We start from the raw sequence: 15231 nt of genomic DNA on the forward strand, positions 1-15231 counted from the left end.
GGAGATCACAGCTCCTTGTTAACTCACTCAGGCAATGCAGTTCCCAGCTGGGAGTGGCCCTGGACATCCTCCCATCCCTTAACCAGAGGAGGTTTTTCTGGGGCCAAGAGAGACAGCTCCAAGCAAACAGATCTGGAAAATCTTAACCCCTAACTGATGACACCAGCCCTCACCCTGCTCCTAAAGGGAGCAAGGCCTTGAGTGGTACAGTGAAAATAACTTGAGACATGCAGGGTTCAAGAATTCCCCTAGCACATGGTTCCTGACCTTGATGCCAAAGTCAACTCCCTCCCTTCTCATTTGCTTATTAGCACCTTCTCATTTGCTTATTAGCAGACAGTTTCTACCCATCAACATGAGGATGTTCTTTAATCATTTGTGCTTCTGCAAACGCACATGCTTGTAGGTATCTTAAACCAAGCTGTGTTTAAGTTCAAATTTTCTCTTGCTTGCTAGCCTTCTGCCCCTGGCCGCCACCACACACACACACACACACACACACACACACAGGCACACACACACATGCACACATATGCACCCTTCCTCTCATGAGCTGCGGGCAGGGCCAGTGATCATCCGTTTTTGTTCTCTGTCTCCCCTTATCTTTTGTTATGAGCCTTTTAAAGGCAAAGCAGGCTGGGCGCAGTGGCTCAGGCCTGTAATCCCGGCACTTTGGGAGGCCAAGGCAGGCAGATCACCTGAGGTCAGGGGTTCGAGATCAGCCTGGCCAGCATGGGGAAACTCTGTCTCTAGTAAAAATACAAAAATTACCTGGGCATGGTGGCGGGAGCCTGTAACCCCAGCTACTTGGAAGGCTGAGGCAGGAGAATCTCTTGAACCCAGGAGGATGAGGTTGCAGTGAGGTTGCAGTGAGCCGAGGTTGCGTGACTGCACTCCAGCCAGGGCAACAAAGCAAGACTCTGTCTCAAAAAAAAGACAAAGCAAACATTTCTCCTCCTCTTCTTCCTCCCTCTCCTGTTTGATTTTTGCATTCATACCATCTCCCAGCAACTCTGTTTATTAAAAATCGGAACTGTCGTTTATTAGAACAATAGCCGTAGGAGAGAGTCAGGAACTGGTAACACCTTCCCCAAGCTCATGTTAAGAAGCAGTGTAAGCTTTGGAAAAGAATAAAGCCTGGTACCCAGTCCACATGAGGCAGACACTCCCTTTCAGCCCCTGGAATCTCCCTCCTCACCTCCCCCTTGCCTTTACCCAGATCCTTCTTCCTTCTCTGGGTCCCACCTCGGGTTTCATTCAGTCATCAGGTGAGAAATATTAAAAATCATCTCTGCACTATAATCTACAGGGACCCAGTAAGACTAATAATTGTTCCCAATACATTATCCAAATAAGCATATGGTTTATTTGTGCAGCATTTTACCATTTACAAAACACTTTAATATATGCCAAGATATTTTGTACTTAACATATGCTTTTTTCCAGATGTTACTGTTAATTCCATATTAATAGGACGGGGAAACAAAGGCCAGATGGCCAGGCATGGTGGCTCACACCTGCAATCCCAGCACTTTGGGAGGCTGAGACGGGCAGACCACGAGGTCAGTAGTTTGAGACCAGCCTGGCCAACATGTTGAAACCCTGTCTCTACTAAAAATACAAAAACTAGCCAGGTGTGGTGGCACATGCCTGTAATCCCAGCTACTCAGGAGGCTGAGGCAGGAGAATTGCTTGAACCCCGGAGGCGGAGGTTGCAGTGAGCTGAGATTTCGACACTGCACTCCAGCCTGGGCGACACAGCAAGACTCTGTCTCAAAAAAAAAAAAAAAACAAAAGAAAGAAAGAAAAAAAATGACTTGCTCAAGGTCACAGCCAGCATTGTGGAAGCCGGAATCATTACAGCAGATCCTTAGACAGCACTTGCATGCCAAGTAATATTCTAAGCACTTAACATCTCTTAACTCACTTAATCCTACAACAATCCTATTTTAATCTCATTTTACAGATGAGTAAACTGAGGCACAGAGCCATTAAGAAATTTGCCTATAGTCGAATCCAAGCAAGGTAGACAGGCAGAGGGATAGAGTCAGGAGAGGACAAGCGGCTTCACCAAGAGGGTCACAGACGGTCACTACTTTAGGGCATTGACCGCAGTCCATTGTGTGGCCTTCAGCTATGTAGAGCTGGTTTTGCTCACTCACCCAAGAGTGGCTGCATCTCTCCAGTCAGGCTGATGTTAATCAGACTCACAAGACATGTATTGCCCTAGATGCCAAGCCACATTATAATCAGGAGATTGTTTGCTAAGCATGAAATCCAGGGGGGAAAATGGAACTTGGAGGATTCAAATGTTTAATTCTATCAGGCTGACATGATTTGGTAGCTGGCTACACTATAGGGACAGCCTCAATCTACAACCCCACCAGCCCCTTCTACCCTTAGGTCCTCCCCCCGACCCCATCTCTGCCTCCCTCAGCTGTATATATTTAACTGCCTTGGGCTGGGCAGTCATTCTGTTCTCTCCAGGTCTGTATTTCCTGCAATCCTTTAAGAACCCCTTGCCTTTGAGCTTGAGAATTCCCTGGACTTGACCTGGTTATGATGAGGGAAAAGGAAGGGATGTTCCATCTTCAGAAACCTCTGTCAGTCATCGCCAGAAGTTGTCATTTCATACTTCTTCCTGCATCTCACTCAAGGCCTGTGTCAGAGCCTTATGGACTTGGGTTTCAGGGGCAAGAACCATGAAAGAGTAGAAAGGTGATTGGGGTCATTTCCTTATATCCCACCACCACCCATGTCCACGTGCTCCCCTTGAAATCTGATATTTCTGCCCGAGAATCCTGAGGATCAATTCACCAAACATTTACTGGGCACCACATGCCAGTCCCCAGGAACAAAACCCATTCTTCATTCCCCAAGGAGCTGAGTCCAGCAGGCTGGGTGGATCAGAGGGATGGCACAGAGAGAGATAGCTAAGGCCACATCTGACTACAGCCCAATGTGCCACATGGACCTTGGTGCCCATGAAGGTCAAAGACCTCTAGTCTCATATGGTGGGAAGCTGGGCCCTTGGGGACCAGGTCAAATGCTTGCTGCTCTAAAGGCTGCCAACTTCTGGCTCCTGGCTGATTGACTGATCTGAGGGGCTGTAAAGCCCAAAGTCACAGGATGGGGTCTCACCTCTGAAGGTCAGAGGGCTCTGAGCCCCCAACACAGGGATCCCTTCAAGCCCATGTCCAAGAAAGGAAGAGACTCCTGGTGCACTTCTGAGAAGTGCCCAGTGCAAAGATCCCTGTCCAAGCATGGCAGAGTCCAACACATAGAAACAAAGCTGGATCCCTTCCATGAACATCTCCAAAGACAGAAGCTGAAAAGCACTCAACTACACCCAAAACACCAGGATCCTAGCCCTTGGGATGGCAGCGTGGCACACAAAGAGAGGCTTGGGAAAGACAGAGGGAGAAGCCAGGTGAGCTCTGCAGGCATGTCCTCCAGGACCCACACTCTCCTTTCCCTGAAACCAGGTATCCTCCGGACGGCAGACACATGAGAACCAGGAGAGCATAGGCCCTGGCCATCATCTGTCCTGACCACCACCTGTGCTGTCTACCACCTGTCCTGTTCACCACTGGTTCCATCCACCACCTGACGTGCCCCATCCATCACTTGTTCTGTCCACCACCTGTGCTGTCTACTGCCTTCCCTCTTCACCCTCATCCTGTTCACCACTGGCCCTGTCCACCACCTGTCCTGACCACCTTCTGCCCTGCTCACTGATTTTCTTAGAGTAGGAGGCAGCTCATTAGCAGAGAAAGAGAACTGGGCTTTCAGTACCAAAGAACCAAGCTTGAGCCCTGTCCCTGCTGTTAGCTAACTCTGCATCCTAGGTCATTCCATTCCAACAGCACTTTCCAACTTGCAGAAAACTTGCACATAAATCATCCCAGTTGATTTCCCCAGCACTGTGTGTAAAGAGAACAGGCGTTATTCTTGACTGCAAAAGGGGAAATCTTATGATCAGGACTCTTGATTTCCAGTGACAAAACCCAACTCAAATCGGCTTAAGCCGAAAAGAGAATTCACTGATTCCTGTACCAGAGAAACCTGGAAAGTGCAGCTGACATCGAGCTCAGCTGGATCCAGGGACTCTCAGTGACTTCAGCCTCACTCTCTGTCTCTCTCTCTCTCTCTCATTTTTCTCTCTGGCTTGGCTCCATTCACTGGCAGGCTTCTCCTCGTGAGGCCCCATCATTGACAGCAGCCCCAGGATCACATCCTCACAGCTCCCAGTTCCAGCCAAAGTCCTAGATCCAACACTTACAGGAGACTGAAATTGCCACATGCCCACCCCTGAACCAATAATATAGCCAGAGGGTAGAATACGATGGACAGCTTAAGCCCAGGTCACATGTCCACCCCGAAGATGGAGTCAATCCCACCCAATCCTGTGGATCAAGAGTGGAATAAAGTGGGCCAGTCGTGGTGGATCACGCCTATAATCCCAGCACTTTGGGAGGTCAAGGTGGGTTGATCACCTGAGGTCAGGAGTTCGAGACCAGCCTGACCAACATGGGGAAACCCTTTCTCTACTAAAAATACAGAATTAGCCAGGTGTGGTGGCACATGCCTATAATCCCAGCTACTTGGGAAGCTGAGGCAGGAGAACACTTGAAGCCGGGAGGCGGAGGTTGTGGTGAGCCTAGATCGCGCCATTGCACTCCAGCCTGGGCAACAAGAGCGAAACTCCGTCTCGGGAAAAAAAAAAAAAAACCGTGGAAGAAAATAGTTTCCAGGGAAAATGGGATGGTGTCATCTGGAGGCTAGCCATGCAAAAACAACAGATGTCCCATGGTAATCCCGGGCAAGGCTGGGTCCCAGCATTTTTAAATCTTTAATGAGAAGTGACTGAAAAGAAATGAACTGGACTTGTCACAGTCCCACCTGAACTGGGCTCTCGCTGCCTCCCACGTAGTGTCATTTAAGACTGAATAACTGGATTTGGATTATTAATGACTGGACTTGGGAAATAAACTGCTGTCACCCTATGAAGCGATCGGCTTATTGGGGCTGCAGAGCCAGACATCCCTCTATGGGTGGGACTAGAATTTTCTCTGAAGGAAATAGATGATCCAGCAGTGGACCATCCTGGGAAGAGGTTGATTGGAGAAGGGAATGAGGATTCAGGAAGCGGAGCTCAGACAGGAATGAGGGGAAGTTCTTCCACCTCTCTTAAGGACCGTGGTTAGCTGCTATGGAGATGCCTGACTTTTTCCATTGCTGGGTAGAGCGTGTCAGCCCAAGGCTACATGAACACAGATGAGAAGTGAGGCAGAAAAGCATCAAACAAGGCCAGCTTTATGGGTATGCCACCTACAAAGTCACATAAGGCCCTGCACTTAGAAGGACCCTGCATTTGGCTTAACACTTTGCATTCGCCATCTTTAAAGTCTTAATAATATTTGTACAACGATCCCTGTATTTTTATTTTATGTAGCCATTCTTGCTGTCAGATAAAAACCCCTGCTGCAACGTCTGAGCCTGGCTCTGTGCGGTAGTTTTGAGCTATTCCCTGGGGCATCTCTGCCTTCTGATGGCCTCACACCACGCCTGGTTTTGGATGTGCCCCGAGTCACCAGGGAAGAGTCATCTTATGCTTTGGGTCAGATGGCAAAGGAGTAGGCAGCACCACAGTGGCATTCACTGTCGAGGGGTGGCTGCATCCCCAGGACAGCATCTGCGAGGGTCACAAGCAGCAGGAAGTGTGTCCTGGAAGGCAGATCAGACAGTCGCAGGGTGGATGGGCGGGCAAGTCCTCGGGGGTAAGTGGCTGTGATAGAGGCAGGGGAAGAAGCAGACAGGGGTCATGTTTGTGATCTGAGCATTGTGCTGAACAAACAATAAGGTTGTATTGGTGGCTGTTAGTGAATAATGAGAGTCATTATTTTATTTATTTATTTATTTATTTATTTATTTATTTATTTATTGAGACGTGTCTCTGTCACCCTGGAGTGCAGTGGCATGCACTCTGCCTCCTCTGCCTCCTCACTGCAACCTCTTCCTCCCAGGTTCAAGGGATCCTCCCACTTCAGCCTTCCAAGTAGCTAGGATCACAGGTGTGTGCCATGAAGCCCTGCTAAATTTTTTCTTTTTCTTTTTCTTTTTTTTTGTATTTTTAGTAGAGATGGTATTGGCCAGGCTGGTCATGAACTCCTGACCTCAAGTGATCCACCTGCCTCAGCCTCCCAAAGTGCTAGGATTATAGGCGTGAGCCACCACACCCAGCCAAGAGAGTCATTATTATTAATATCTTTAATTGCAAAATTAAAAACGTGAAAAACAAAGAAAAAATTTCCTGAGAATGCCACTGTTTCAAAATACATATCTTAAAAATAAAGATGGGCTGGGCATGGTGGCTCACACCTATAATCCCAGCACTTTCGGAGGCCGAGGTGGGTGGATCACTTGAGGTCAGGAGTTTGAGAACAGCCTGACCAACATGATGAAACCCCATCTCTACTAAAAATACTAAAAAGTTAGTCGGGCATGGTGGTGGGTGCCTGTAACCCCAACTACTCAGGAGGCTGAGGAAGGAGAATCACTTGAACCTGGGAGGCAGAGGTTGCAGTGAGCCAAGATTTTGCCACTGCACTCGGGCCTGGGTGACAGAGCAAGATTCTGTCTCAGAAAAAAAGAAAATGAAATTGCTGTGTAAAAAAATATATATGTGTTTATTTATACATACGTGTGAGACAGATAGATAGATAGATAGATAGATAGATAGATAGATAGATAGACAGACAGATAGATCCATCATAGGAATTTTGTTACACACATTCTTACCTTCATTCTTTTTCATCACTACATAGCATTCCATTGTATAGATAAATGAAAATTCATGGTTTGTTGTGAAATTTTGAAACTTCATAGAAAGGTACGAAGACTAGAAGAACAAAAAGAAAATGACACATGTACCTACCATCTACATTTACTAAATGCTAACATTTTGCCTCAAAAACAATAAAAAACAAAGGAGCCTCCTACAGGTAGCTGGGATCCACTTTGCGAGATAGCCATGGGACAGAAGGTTAATTTGGTTACTTTGTTTTTCTTTTTTTTTTTTTTTTTTTTTTTTTGAGACGGAGTCTCACTCTGTCGCCCAGACTGGAGTGCAGTGGCGTGATCTCGGCTCACTGCAAGCTCCGCCTCCCGGGTTCACGCCATTCTCCTGCCTCAGCCTCCGGAGTAGCTGGGACTACAGGCGTCCGCCACCACGCCCGGCTAATTTCTTTTTGTATTTTTAGTAGAGACGGGGTTTCACCGTGTTAGCCAGGATGGTCTCGATCTCCTGACCTCGTGATCCGCCCGCCTCGGCCTCCCAAAGTGCTGGGATTACAGGCTTGAGCCACCGCGCCCGGCCTTGTTTTTCTTTTGATATGGAGTCTTGCTCTGTTGCCCAGGCTAGAGTGCAGTGGCACGATCTCAGCTCACAGCAACCTCCGCCTCCCGGGTTCAAGCGATTCTCCCACCTCAGCATCCTAAGTAGCTGGGATTACAAGTGTGCACCACCACAACCAGCTAATTTTTTTGTGTTTTTAGTAGAGACTGGGTTTCACCATGTTGACCAGGCTGGTCTCGATCTCCTGACCTCAAGTGATCAGCCTGCCTCGGCCTCCCACAGTTTTGAGATTACAGGTTTGAGCCACTGTGCCCTGCCCTAGTTTGGCTACTTTGAAATCACAGCCTGGTGGGTCTGTGGCACTTTTTTAGTTATACTTCATTTTGTAGAAGAGAAAAGAGATCTGAAGGATATTCAGTGGTTGTTCAAGGGCACTCGGCAGGGAATAAAAGAGAAACCCCAACCCAAGCTTCAACTTCTGCTTATCCCTTCCTAGATTCCCAGGGTCCTTAGGCAAGGGAAGGCTTGGACTGGGAGCTCCCTCAAACCCCTTTATCACTGACCTCCAGAAATGCTAGTGAAGCCCAGGTGACAATCTCAGCCTGGCCCAGGATAAACACCAAAGCAAAATCAATGCCAATGGCAGACATTCATTCACAAAGTGGATTCAAGACCCTGCAGGCAGAGGTGCTCAGATGAAGCAGGCCCAAATGCAGTTAGTCACTGTTAATTGGGTCTTAGGTGTGGAAGAGCCAAATAACAGCATCCCCTGGGGATTTGCCTCCATCAACCCAACTGCAGGGTAAGAAGCCCAGGAAGGCAAGCCAAGCCTTGCGAGCACCAGCACTGCTCCTGGATGGACTCTTCTTCACTCTACCTCCACGTCCTCCACGTACTCTCCCATCTACCCTCATATCTTATTATTTTTTTTTTTTTTTCTTGAGGCAAAGTCTCACTCTGTCACCCAGGCTGGAGTGCAGTAGCACCATTTCGGCTCACCGCAACCTCTGCTTCCAGGTTCAAGCAATTCTCCTACCTCAGCATTTCGGGTAGCTGGGATTACAGGCACATGCCACCAAGCCTGGCTAATTTTTTGTATTTTTAGTAGAGATGGGGTTTCACCATGTTGGCCAGGCTGGTCTTGAACTCCTGAGCTCAGACAACCCACACACCTCAGCCTCCTAAAGTGCTGCGATTACAGATGTGGGACACCACATCCAGCCTATTATTATTATTTTTGAGACAGAGTCTCACTCTGTTGCCCAGGCTGGAGTACAGTGGCACCATCTCAGCTCACTGCAACCTCCACCTCCCAGGTTCAAGTGATTCTCCTGCCTCAGCCTCCCGAGTAGCTGGAACTACAGGCAAGCACCACTACACCTAGCTAATTTTTGTATTTTTTTTTTTTTTAGTAGAGATGAGGTTTTGCCATGTTAGCCAGGCTGGTCTCTAACTCCTGACCTCAAATGACCCACCCACCTAGGCCTCCCAAAGTGCTGGGATTACAGGCATGAGCCACACAACCAGCCTCTTATTGTATTTTAAACTGACATACTGTACCTACATCTCCACTGGTTCTTTCCCTTGCCACCTGCCAGACAGCTGGATGTTACAGTGCAAGGATGCAAGATCTCTGGGGAGCAGTCCTTCTTTGCTTATTATTAATTTTGCACAGGCTGTGAGAGGTTTTGAAATGAGTGCACCGTCTGAATTTCGCAACTCTTTCCACTGAACTGAGGGCAGGCACTGGGAAGTATAGCTGAGATCAGGGTCTGTGACCTGTTGCTTCTCTGTCATGGAAACCCTCCATGTCATTGATAGAGGGCAGCATTCTGCATGTAAACGCCAACAAGTGCCAGTGCTCTGCTCTGCTCATAGCAGATTTCTACTATGCAAGGGTGCAGAATGTCTCTTCTGTATTTCTGACCTTGGGGGACAGTCTTTCCCCTCCCTTAATTCTGAGCCCCTCCTCAGAGGTATCTCCGGGAAAACAAATGAGTTTATTTTATTTGTTTGTTTATTTTATTTATTTATTTATTTATTTATTTATTTTGAGATGGACTCTTGCTCTGTCTCCCAGGTTGGAGTGCAGTAGTGCAATCTTGGCTCACTGCAACCTTCATCCCCCAGGTTCAAGTGATTCTCCTGCCTCAGCCTCCCAAGTAGTTGGGATTACAGGCATGCGCCACCACACCTGGCTAATTTTTGTATTTTTAGTAGAGATGGGGTTTCGCCATGTTGGCCAGGCTGGTCTCGAACTACTGACCTCAGGCGATCCGCCTGCCTCGGCCTCCCGAAGTGCTGGAATTACAGGCGTGAGCCATCACACCCAGCCAACACACCCTTTCTTGATGCAAGAGTTGCAGACCCTCAGGACAGGACCATGTGAGGATGTGGTCACAGTGGACTACTTTGGGGAAGGGGCTTATGCTGGGGCAGGAGGAATCTGATTGCTTCAAGGGGCCCTTTCACAACTAATGAAGAGCTCTACAGCCCTCATGAGTGACAACCTTCATCAGCCTCCAAACAAAGAGGGTCACTAGAGGCCCTCAGGGGAAGACTCACTACACCAGCGGACAGAGACATGGTGGAGAGGATCCATGCCTGGAGAACAGTGTGAACCAGATCCATGGCTGCCAATTCTGAGTCCATACCTAAGTACCAGCCCCTGACCAAGTACCAATTGATGTGTAGGAAATGATACACACACACCAGTAGATGTTACCAACTGTCCTTTCTTAGGAAATACGATCATCTCGAGACTTGGGGTGCTCAAAGATCCTTTCTTTTATGAAGTTATGGTGACAATGGATTGTTGAGTAGAAACTTTAAGCAACCCCTCACTTAACCAACTTATTAGGTCAACCAATACCTTCAATCTCTTACTGGAGCACACTGATTAAGCCTGAGACTGAGTGCGCACAGCTGGCGGGCTCTTCTCTGCTCTGATGGTTGCGGTACCTGGTTAACAAGAATGCGTTTGGGCCCATACTTGCTTATGCTGGTCGTATGTGTTAACTAGAATGATGTACTTGAATCAATTCACCCATAAACAAATGAATTGGCCAGGCATGGTGGCTCATGCCTGTAATCCCAGCACTTTGGGAGGCCAAAGCAGGGGGATTACCTGAGGTCAGGAGTTCGAGACCAGCCTGGCCATCATGGTGAAATCCCATCTCTACTAAAAATACAAAAAAATTAGCCGAACATGGTGGCAGGTGCCTGTAATCCCAGTTACTTGGGAGGCTAAGGCAGGAGAATTGCTTGAACCTGGGAGGCTGAGGTTGCAGTGAGCTAAGATCGCGCCATTGTACTCCAGCCTGGGTGACAGAGTGAGACTATACCTCAAAAAATAAATAAATAAATAAAATAAAAAATAAAAGGAAAAGAAAAAACAAAGGAATTTAAACAGAAAGACTATTGACCAATAAAATAAGAGTTAAAAAAAAAAGAGAACTGTTATCTCTACAAAAACTAAACTGAGTGCTTTGGAAAGACTGTAAAAGCCTGTCACTTTTTAAAATGCTATCAAATTAGGAATGAATGAGAGAACTATAAAATATTGGAAAGAAATGCATAAAAATGAAGAAAGATTTTGCAGTCAGGTGGCTTCCTAAGTTTCTAGAATTTATTGCTTCATTTTAAAGAAACTGGAACTGAAACCCCAGGACCATGAGTGTGTGGTTTGTGCAAGAAAGGCAATGGGCCCCACTTTTCAGCAGACTTGTAAGCAAAGCAAAGGCTTTAGGTCTACATCAAAATACTTGCTAATAACTACACATTTAGATATTTTAAGTCAAAATAAAACATGTAGAGGAAAAATAGGCTGGGCACAGTGGCTCACACCTGTAATCCCGGCACTTTAGGAGGCTGGGGCAGGTGGATCACTTGAGGTCAGTTCAAGGCCAGCCTGGTCAACATGGTGAAATCCTGTCTCTACTAAAAATACAAAATTAGCCAGGTGTGGGCCGAGCATGGTGGCTGACTCACATCTGTAATCCTAGCACTTTGGGAGGCCGAGGCGGGCAGATCACCTGAGGTCAGAAGCCCAAGACCAGCCTGACCAACATAGTGAAACCCCATCTCTACTAAAAATACAAAAATTAGCCAGGCATGGTAGCACATGCCTGTAATTCCAGCTACTTGGGAGGCTGAGGCAAGAGAAACGCTTGAAGCCGGGAGGCAGAGGTTGTGATGAGCCAAGATTGTGCCACTGCACTCTAGCTGGGATAACAGAGCAAGACTGTGTCTGGAAAAAAAAAAGAAAAGAAAACATACAGTATATCTCTTTTATGAGTTCCTGGTTTAACAAACTTTTTCAATGAACTGGTCAATTACCAATTCCAGTGAAGTAAAATTGAATAAGAATTTACCTACTTGGTTCAGACATATTTGACTTTGGCAAAGAAAACTAAAAAGCAAAAAATAAAAAATAAAAATGTGCCTACTTGGTAGAATAAAAGGCTGATCACTGTATCTGTCCTTGCCAATCTAAAAATTTATTGGTACATGAAATCAACCAATTCCAGCAGTCTGCGCTTTCCAAGGCTAAGCAGTTGTGAGCTCTATTTTTTAAGATGTCAAGCAAAGGTAGCCTTTCACTTCACTTCAGTGCAAATTTATCTTACTGATGGATTTTAGAGGTTGCCAACTCAGTGTTTTTTTTTCTCCCTCAATTGACTCTCAAACAGTGCTGTCTTCTGAAAGCCAATGATATGCACATAGTTCTCAAAAGGAGGCTGTCCAAACCTTACAGGCTTATCAAGAGGAATCTTTTTTGAGACAAGGCCTCACTCTGTCCCCGAGGCTGGCGTGCAGCGGTATGATCTCCGCTCACTTGCAGCCTCACCTTCCTATGTTCAAGCGATCCTACCCCTCAGCCTCTGGAGTAGCTGGGACCACAGCCATGCACAACCACGCCCAGCTGATTTTTTTATTTTTGATGGAGATATCCTTTCTGCAGGCCTCCCTATGTTGCTCAGGCTGGTCTCAAACTCCTGGGCTCAATCTATCACCCACCTTGGCCTCCCAAAGTGCTGAGATTAGAAGCGTGAGCCACAATGCCTGGCCTGGAATCTTTAAATATTAATAATTCAAAAACCAGGAAGGGAAGCCCCAGCAACTTTAGACGGCTATAAATAATTAGGCATTCAATCAGGATTGAGTGCTTAGAAATCTTGGAGTTTGTTTTAACAGAATGTGCTTTCCTGGAAATCATACAGCAAGATAGTAAATGCTACCCTCACTCAGACCTGAGGAACCATATTTAAGTTCTCTCTTTTGCAATAAACGTGCTAGCCAGCCACCCAAACTCTGCCTTAGCAAAGTCATGATGGGGCGCAGGAATACGACGGAGACTACACCCAGATACAAATCTGTAGACATTATGAAGCAATTTCCTTTCCTGACTCTTGTGTATATCTGCCTCCCTCCTCTTGCCCCAGCTACTTCTCTAGTGCGCTAAACTCTAGCTCAGGCTTGAGCAAACCGGGCTGGATTAGCAGCTGACTCCTACAGTCATAGCACCGCACAGAGAGAACCCAGACACTTCCTATCAGGACCATAAGGCAGAGATCTGCTCTGTCCAACTCTGGAATTGACTGGACTGGCTCATGACTATCAACCCATTTCTGAGAATATGAAAAGGTCCCTTTCAGACTGCCACCAATTCAGAGGGCTAAAACTTTAGATAAAAACAGTATATCCAGGGCCGGGCGCAGTGGCTCAAGCCTGTAATCCCAGCACTTTGGGAGGCCGAGACGGGTGGATCACGAGGTCAGGAGATCGAGACCATCCTGGCGAACACGGTGAAACCCCATCTCTACTAAAAAATACAAAAAACTAGCCGGGCGAGGTGGCGGGCGCCTGCAGTCCTAGCTACTCGGGAGGCTGAGGCAGGAGAATGGCGTGAACCCGGGAGGCGGAGCTTGCAGTGAGCTGAGATCCGGCCACTGCACTCCAGCCTCGGCAACAGAGCGAGACTCCGTCTCAAAAAAAAAAACAAAAAACAAACAAACAAACAAAAAAAAAACAGTATATCCAGTAATCTATTCTCTCTTGTAGAAACTTCCTTGTTTTTTTGAGACAGGGTCTTGTTCTGTCACCCAAGCTGAAGTACAGTGGCATGATCACAGCTCACTGCCGCCTGGAACTCCTGGGCTCAACTGATCCACCTGCCTCAGCCTCCCAAGTAACTGGGACCACAGGCGCCTGGCTAATTTTTGTTTTGTTTTGTTTTTTTGTAGAGACAGAAATCCTCAAGCAATCCTCCCACCTCAGCCTCTCGAGTAGCTGGGACTACAGGCATGCGCCACCACACCCAGCTAATTAATTAATTATTGTATGTCTCCCTATGTTGCCCAGGCTGCTCTCGAACTCCTGGGCTCAATCAATCACCTGCCTTGGCCTTTCAAAGCACTGGGATTATAGACGTGAGCCACCATGCCCAACCTGTAGACACCTTTTTCCAAAGTTTGACTAAGGCAACTAAAATGGATCAGAATGGATCGGTCTTCCCATGCTGTTTCAAAACTCTTCAGCTCAGCCAGGTCACAACCTTCCTCCCAGCCCATGTCCACCATCCAGATGAAGGTAGAAGCAGCCCAATTCCTCCAACCAAGCCAAATTGAGCTAAATTCTAGTCTTCCCTGTGTGTCTAGCCTAATGTCAGAAGTTTCATGGCAATAATCTTGGCTGGGATCTATGATTGTATATTACCAGAAAAGATGAATTCCTTTCTATCCAACATAAGCATGTACTTATACGTTCTGGGTAGTGCTGGCTGCTTGAAATAAACTCTGAAATAAGTCCACTTCATGCACGATCGTTGAAATGGCACAGTGATGCTTTGGCCCCAAGGTCTTATATTATCACTTTTATTCTTATACCTTGACTTACTCTAATTTGGCTCTGTTTTGAGCTTTTCCATTTTAAGATCTCTCTGTGGGCGCTTCTTGCTCTGTAAATTTAAAACAGTCTATGTCAAAAACAGTCTCACTCTGACCTGACCAGCTTAGACGACTAGCTCAAGAATAGTTAAGCTTGCTTGGGCTCTGTGAAGTCCCCCAGGACAGAAAAGCCCTGGAGATTCCAGGGAATCATTTTTGAGGTCATGGGAGCAGGATCTCTCCACCAAGGTCACCAATGCCAGATATGTGCATAGCTATGAGGTGTCCATAGCTATGAGAAGTCAGGCAAACCCCAGGACACATTGATATGGACTGCTAAACATGCCCACAGCCTCCTACCCGCTGGGTCACCAGCCTGTGGTGCTCAGGCACAGCTCGTCGTCTCTTCCCAAGCCATGATGCCTTTCCCTGACACTTTATCCCCAACCCCTCCCTACAATCCACCTGTCCAACAAAATCAACCGAGGTGAAGCAATAGACATTTGTCCTCCAGCCAGGGAACATCGTAGTCCCTTATGTCTCCCCAGTTCTCAGGAGGGGAAAAAGGAGTCTTTCCACTTCACGCTTCTGGGCAGTCAATCCTGAAATTCCTTAGGCTGTTTGGCCCAGGACTTCCCTCCCAGAATGGTGAACACCGCTGCCTTTGCTCTGAGAGCTTGCCTTCTGCTCCAAATGCACTGCTTATTCATTGAGTCAACCAACAAACATTTGAGAACCCACCATGTGCCAGACAGTAACTAGGCATGGGGGATACAAGAGTGAATGAGACAAAGTCCCCACTTAAGGCAGCACACTGCCTAGTGGAGATGGGGAAAATGATAAACATAGACCCCACTAAGTAAGTCACTTCACCCAAGGAAATAAAGCAGAGCAACGAGACAGAGAGAAATTGGAGGTGGGCTGCAGGGACCACTGCCCCTTAAGTGGCCAAGGAAGGCCTCTTCTAAGAGGTAACATTTAAGCTGA

At 47.1% G+C, this 15231-nt stretch overlaps 1 protein-coding gene and 1 long non-coding RNA gene across 3 annotated transcripts in view; one reads left to right on the forward strand and one right to left on the reverse strand.

The window, feature by feature from the left end:
* The window catches only part of RAB37 (RAB37, member RAS oncogene family), a 273228-nt gene that overhangs the window by 202672 nt on the left and 55325 nt on the right, over window positions 1-15231 (forward strand). The gene's annotated exons all lie outside the window — the stretch shown is intronic.
* LOC144335932 (uncharacterized) lies at window positions 1676-11796 on the reverse strand. The gene is made up of 2 exons (XR_013407225.1): window positions 11298-11796; window positions 1676-4140 (listed from the first exon to the last, which is right to left on the reverse strand). It is a non-coding gene; the product is annotated as an uncharacterized LOC144335932 (long non-coding RNA).

This window comes from Macaca mulatta, chromosome 16 (genome assembly GCF_049350105.2).
Source record: "Macaca mulatta isolate MMU2019108-1 chromosome 16, T2T-MMU8v2.0, whole genome shotgun sequence".
Taxonomy (NCBI): Eukaryota; Metazoa; Chordata; class Mammalia; order Primates; family Cercopithecidae; genus Macaca; species Macaca mulatta.